This window comes from Mesocricetus auratus, unplaced genomic scaffold, assembly GCF_017639785.1.
Source record: "Mesocricetus auratus isolate SY011 unplaced genomic scaffold, BCM_Maur_2.0 Super-Scaffold_100676, whole genome shotgun sequence".
Classification (NCBI taxonomy): Eukaryota; Metazoa; Chordata; class Mammalia; order Rodentia; family Cricetidae; genus Mesocricetus; species Mesocricetus auratus.
Genome location: NW_024429266.1, coordinates 57,644,040 through 57,650,039, shown reverse-complemented (window position 1 = coordinate 57,650,039; position 6,000 = coordinate 57,644,040).

Genomic DNA, 6,000 nt, shown 5'->3' with positions numbered 1-6,000 from the left:
TGAGTTCGAGGCCAGCCTGGTCTACAGAGTGAGTTCCAGGACAGCCTCCAAAACAATACAGAGAAACCCTGTCTCGAAAAACCAAAAAAAAAAAAAAAATCTGAAGTCTTATCTCTGAGCAAGATTTTTTATCAAGAAAAAAATCCCTAATGAAAGTATTAAATGATGAATGAAGAAATCAAGACATCAACCATTAAAGAAATCAAGAAGGAAATGTTTTAAATTTCTAGAATTGAATGAAAATAAAAACACACTCTGCCAAAAACAGTGGGATATAATGAAAGAAGTCCTAAGAGGGAGCTTCATAGATACCAATGTGTACATTAAAAATATAACAATACAAAACAGAGGAGCCAGCCAGGTGACTCAATAGGTAGAGACACTTGCATGTAGGCATGACAACCTGAGTGGCAAAAAAGAACTGGAAGTTGTCCTCTTACCTCCTCTCTCTCTCTCTCTCTCTCTCTCTCTCTCTCTCTCTCTCTCTCTCTCCATCTCTCTCTCTCCCTCCCCCCCTGCACAATAATAATAATATATTTGGTTTAAATTTTAAGTTCTGAAAGAGATTCTGAAATTTTTAAATTCTGAAAGATCATTAGTAATGAAGGGACCATATCTCAATATAATAAAGGTCATGTACGATGAACTTACAGACATCATCATGTTAAAGGGAGAAAGCATCTAAGTATGTCCACTAAGATCAGAAATGAAACAAGGGTGTCTGCTCTCTCCACTCCTACTCAATATGTCACTTCAAGTCTTCACTAAATCTATAAGACAAGAGAAGGAAATGGAGACATATAAATAAGAAATGAAGAGGAATCTTTATCTGCAAGTTATATAATTCTATATAAAAGAGACCCTAAACTACAAAGTTTGTAGAGTTGATAAATGTGTCTGGCAAAATGCAGGATACAAAATTAGTGTATGAAAGTCAGTAGCTGTCCTATATACCAATAAAAACATACTGAGGAAGAAAACAGGGAAATAATCCCACTCAAAACTGCCTCAGAAAAATACCTTGCAAGGAAGCCAAAGACTTCTGCTGTGAGAGCCTGTGAAACACTCAAGAAGGACAATGACAACACCAGGTGATTGAAAGACCACCTGCTCTCCTGGGCTGAAAAGAAGGAATAGTGTAAAAATAGGTATCTTAGCATCCAGTAGACTCAATGCAGTCTGATCAAAATTCCAATATCATTTTTCACAAAAAAGAAAGAAATCTTAAGTTTCATTTGGAATCATAAAAGACTTGGAATAACCAAAATGATCCTTAGCAAAAAGAATAATTCTAGAGCTATCACCATACTTGATCTCAAGTCATATTACAGAATTGTAGTAAGGAAAATAGCACAATACTGGCACAAAAAGGCATGCAGAACAGCAGGACAACGTAACGCCAGAGCACTCTTCCTGCCAGCCTGGTCCCAGAGCCGCGTCAACCCCAAATAACACGCAGGATGCTGTATTAATTAGGAAGCCGTTGGCCTTTGGCTATGGTTTCTTAATGGCTAGCTCTGACTTAATTATTAACCCATAAATGCTAATCTGAGTATTTCCATGTGGTCTTCTCTTACAGGAGAAAGGGTCCGGACCTCTTACTCCTCTCTCGTCCTACATGGTGACTGACTGCGCCTCCATCTCCCAGAATCCTCCACCTCTCTTAGTCCCACCTATCTTGCTTCTCTGTTGGCCAACAGTGCTTTATTTATCAACCAATAAGACAAACATACATACAGAAGGACTTCCTCCATCAGAACAGAATAGACATCCAACACCAAACCCACACAGCCACAACCCTCTGACTTTTGGTAGAGTCAGAAAAAAAATACACATTGGAGAAAATACAGTCACTTTAGTAGCGATAGGAAAATTGGACACTTACATGTAGAAGATTCAAACTACATCCTTCTCTCTCGACCTGCACAGAAGTCAACTCCAAACATATCAAAAACATTAATGTAAAACCTAAGACTCTGATAAAGAAAAAAGAGGGAAAATGCTTCAAGATATGGGCATAATAAGGACTTTCAGAGTAGAATCCTACGCTCCAAGGTGTGACAGGGCAAGACAGTGCAGAAGTTTTCCATCTTGTATTCTTGTCGAGGCCATTTCAGGCTTTACTATAATTTTATCTCCTTGACAAGTGAATCTGTTGGAAAACTATCCAACTCTATTCTAGGAGCCCCAGGTCAAGATGTCCCAACTAACTCATCTTAACTTCTGTCAAACTGCTGTGTATGCATAGCCTCCATCCCTACCCCACCCCACACCCACCTATAGATGCCAGGATGTGGTTTCTGCCTTCAGAAACTCTGTGCTCTGGACACTCTGTGCTACCTACACTTAGTACCTGAATGCCTAAGTGTAGTCCCAGCCAGCTGGAATAGACACTTTCTTTCTTTCTTTCTTTCTTTCTTTCTTTCTTTCTTTCTTTCTCTGTATTGTTTGGGAGGCTGTCCTGGAACTCGCTCTGTAGACCATGCTGGCCTCGAACTCACAGAGATCCACCTGCCTCTGCCTCTCGAGTGCTGGGATTAAAGGCGTGCACCACCAACGCCCAGTTTGGAATAGACACTTTCAATTGGCTTTATACTATACCTGAGTGGTCACCTGTAGTGGGCTTCTCATAACACATGAAATATAGTAAAGAAAAATAGAAAATAGACTCTCATGAAATAAATTGAATTTCTGTACAGCAAAGGAAATAGTTAATGGAATGAAGAGACAGCCTTCAAAAAGAGATATTATTTGCCAGATGTACATCTGACAGAGGATTAGTATCTGGAATACATAAAGAACTAAAAAAAACTGAGCAATAAAGGACTAGAGAGGTGGCATTGCAGGTAAAGTACTTGCCACAAAAGCATAAGGACAATATCTGGATGCCCACAACCCACATAAATGGTGCTTGGAAGGCAGAGAGATTGAGACCCCTGGAGCAAGTTGGTCAGCTAGACTAGCCAAAGCAGTGAGCTCTGGGTTCAAATTAGAGATCTCACCCCAATATATAAGGTGGAGAGTGATAGAGGAAAACACCCAACGTCAACCCCTGGTCTCCGCACATGCACACACAGGCACACGATCATTCACATACATATACACAGCAATAAAACTGAGCAATAAGAAAACAAATCATCCGATCAATAAATGGACTAATGAAATGAATAGACAGTTCACAAAGGAAGAAATACAAACGGCCCACTATCTTGTGAAAATAAAGTCCAAGCTCTCTAGCTGTCACAGAAATGCTTTACAGCCTGCTGTGCTGGTGCACACCTTTAATCCCAGCACTCGGGAGGCAGAGGCAGGTGGATTTCTGTGAGTTGAGGCCAGCCTGGTCTACATAGTGAGCTTCAGGATAGCCAGGGGTATGTAAAGAGACCCTGTTTCAAAACACACACAGAGAGAGAGAGAGAGAGAGAGAGAGAGAGAGAGAGAGAGAGAGAGAGAGAGAGCTGGGCATGGTGACACACACACACACACACACACACACACACACACACACACACACGCCTTTAATCCCAGAACTAGGGAGGCAGAGGCAGGCGGATCTCTGTGAGTTCGAGGCCCGCCTGGTCTACAAGAGCTAGTTCCAGGACAGCCTCCAAAACAATACAGAGAAACCCTGTCTCGAAAAAAAAAAAAAAAAAAAAAAAAGAGTGACTCCTTTTTTAGCAAGCAGGAGCTTTCAAGCCTCTGAAAGAATAGTAACTTTTGTCTAAATGCCTGACTTTAGGAAAGGGGCTTTCTTTGGGGATCACACACTCCATTATAGAATATTGCAGTTTCTTGTATGGCTTAATTAACCCAAATAGCTAAAGCTTAAAGTGAGCAAAGACAAAACTAGACAAATATTAATGTGAACCTGAGTAGACCTTAGGACTTTATAAATAGTGATTATCAAGTATACCTTGTTACTTATCTAAATTTTCTAGCAGCTTAAGGTTAACTTGTGTGGTAGTAACCAGAGTTGTCACGCTATATGGTCCCAGAGTGGTAGGAATTTTTTCCAAGGAGTTTTTTTGTTGTTGTTGTTCAGAAAGGCTGCCATTTGCATACATTGTCATCCTTAAAAACCTGCACAAATTTTCCTAAAGGGAAAGGCATAATAGTGAGGTTTATTAGAAATGAAAGAAAAAGGGTGCTGGAGATTGTGATACACAAGTCTGCAACACTGGAACTCTGTCAAGCAGCAATGGTTGCCGTGCATGCTGTCCACTCCATAAACTGGTCCCATCTCTGTGGAGGTTTTCAAAAACTAGAAACAGGGGCTGCAGTGATGGCTGCTCTTCTAGAGAACCGGGGTTCAGTTCCCAGCACCCACATGGTAGCTCGTACTGTCTATAACTTCAATTCTAAGGTAGATGATGCCCTCTTCTGACTTTTGCAGGCACAAGTAATGCACATGGTGCACACACATACATGTGGGCAAAACACTAGTACACATAAATTAAATAAATCAAAATTTTAATTTTTATATGATGTATTTTTATATTCTGATTATGTTCCTTCTTCTCCCTCAACTCCTCCCCAATTCCCTCTTACCTCCCTATCCGCCCAACTTTATGCTCTATCTCTGTTTAATTTTGCTGAGTTTTTTCTTCTCCTTTTTGAAAATTTATTCTTCTCCCATGTATTACATCCTTGCTGAAGTTTCCCCTCCCGCAACTCCTCCCAGTTCCTCCCATCTCCCCTCTCCCCCAGATCCACTCCTTCATTTCCAAAGTGCAGGCCTCTGAGGGACATCAGCTGAGCATGGCTTAACAAGTTGTGATGAGACTAGGCACAGACCCTCACATGAAGGTTAGACAAATCAACCCAGTGCGAGGAAGGGATCCCAAGAGCAGGCAAAAGCGTCAGAGACACTCACTGTTATGAGTCCCACAAGAACTCCAGGCTGTACAACCATAGTATATTTGCAGAGGACCTAGTTGCTGATCAGTCTCTGTGAGCCCCTGGGAGTCCTGCTTAGTTGACTCTTCGGGACACTGTTCTCATGGTAAACTGGACCCCTCTGGCCTGGCTCCTACAATCCTTCCTCCTCTTCGTCTGCTTGGTTCCCTGAGCTCTGCTCAGTGTTCGTCTGTGGTCTCTGTTTCTGCTCGCATCAGTTGCTGAATGAGACCTCTGATGACTATTTGGCTAGGCTCCAGTCTACGGGTTTAGCACAACATTATTAGGAATCATTTGATTGACTTTTTTTTTTGGCCAGTTAGTCATGTTTGGTTCTATCCAAAGTCTCTGGGCTACCCCGCCTCTTGTTCCTGGCCCTCCACGCAGAATCAGGCGTGGGCTACCACTCATGATGTGGGCCTGAAGTTGGACCAGTCATTTGACCACTCCAACAAGTTCTGCACCACCATTACCCCAGCACATCTTGGAGGCAGGACAAATTGTAGGTCAAAGGTTTTGTGGCTGGGGTGATGTCCCAGTCTCACCACCGGAAGCCTTGGTTTGGGCTCCACATCTCCTATTATGAGTCTTTGCTAGGGTCATCCTCATAGATTCCAAGGAGTTTCTTTTCTTTTCTTTTCTTTTCTTTTCTTTTTTTTTTTTTTTACTTTTTTGTTTGTTTGTTTTTTTCGAGACAGGGTTTCTCTGTATTGTTTTGGAGGTTTCCTGGAACTCACTCTGTAGACCAGGCTAGCCTTGAACTCACAGAGATCTGCCTGCCTCTGCCTCCCGAGTGCTGGGATTAAAGGCGTGCACCACCAACACCCGGCCCAGGGAGTTTCTATTGCACTGAGTTTCTGCACACCCCTAAAAAACTATGCGTGGTGGCACACACCTTTAATCCTAGGACTCAGGAGATAGGGGCAGGTAGATCTCTGAGAGTTCAAGGCCAGTCAGGGATATGTAGAAACACCCTGTCTCAAAAATAAAATAAAAAATAAACATACACACACACACACACAAATGAAAATTGAAAGAAGCAACAAAAAAAAAGAAGCCACATTAAAACAAAAAAATCCCACCCCCAAAAAAGAAGCACCACAC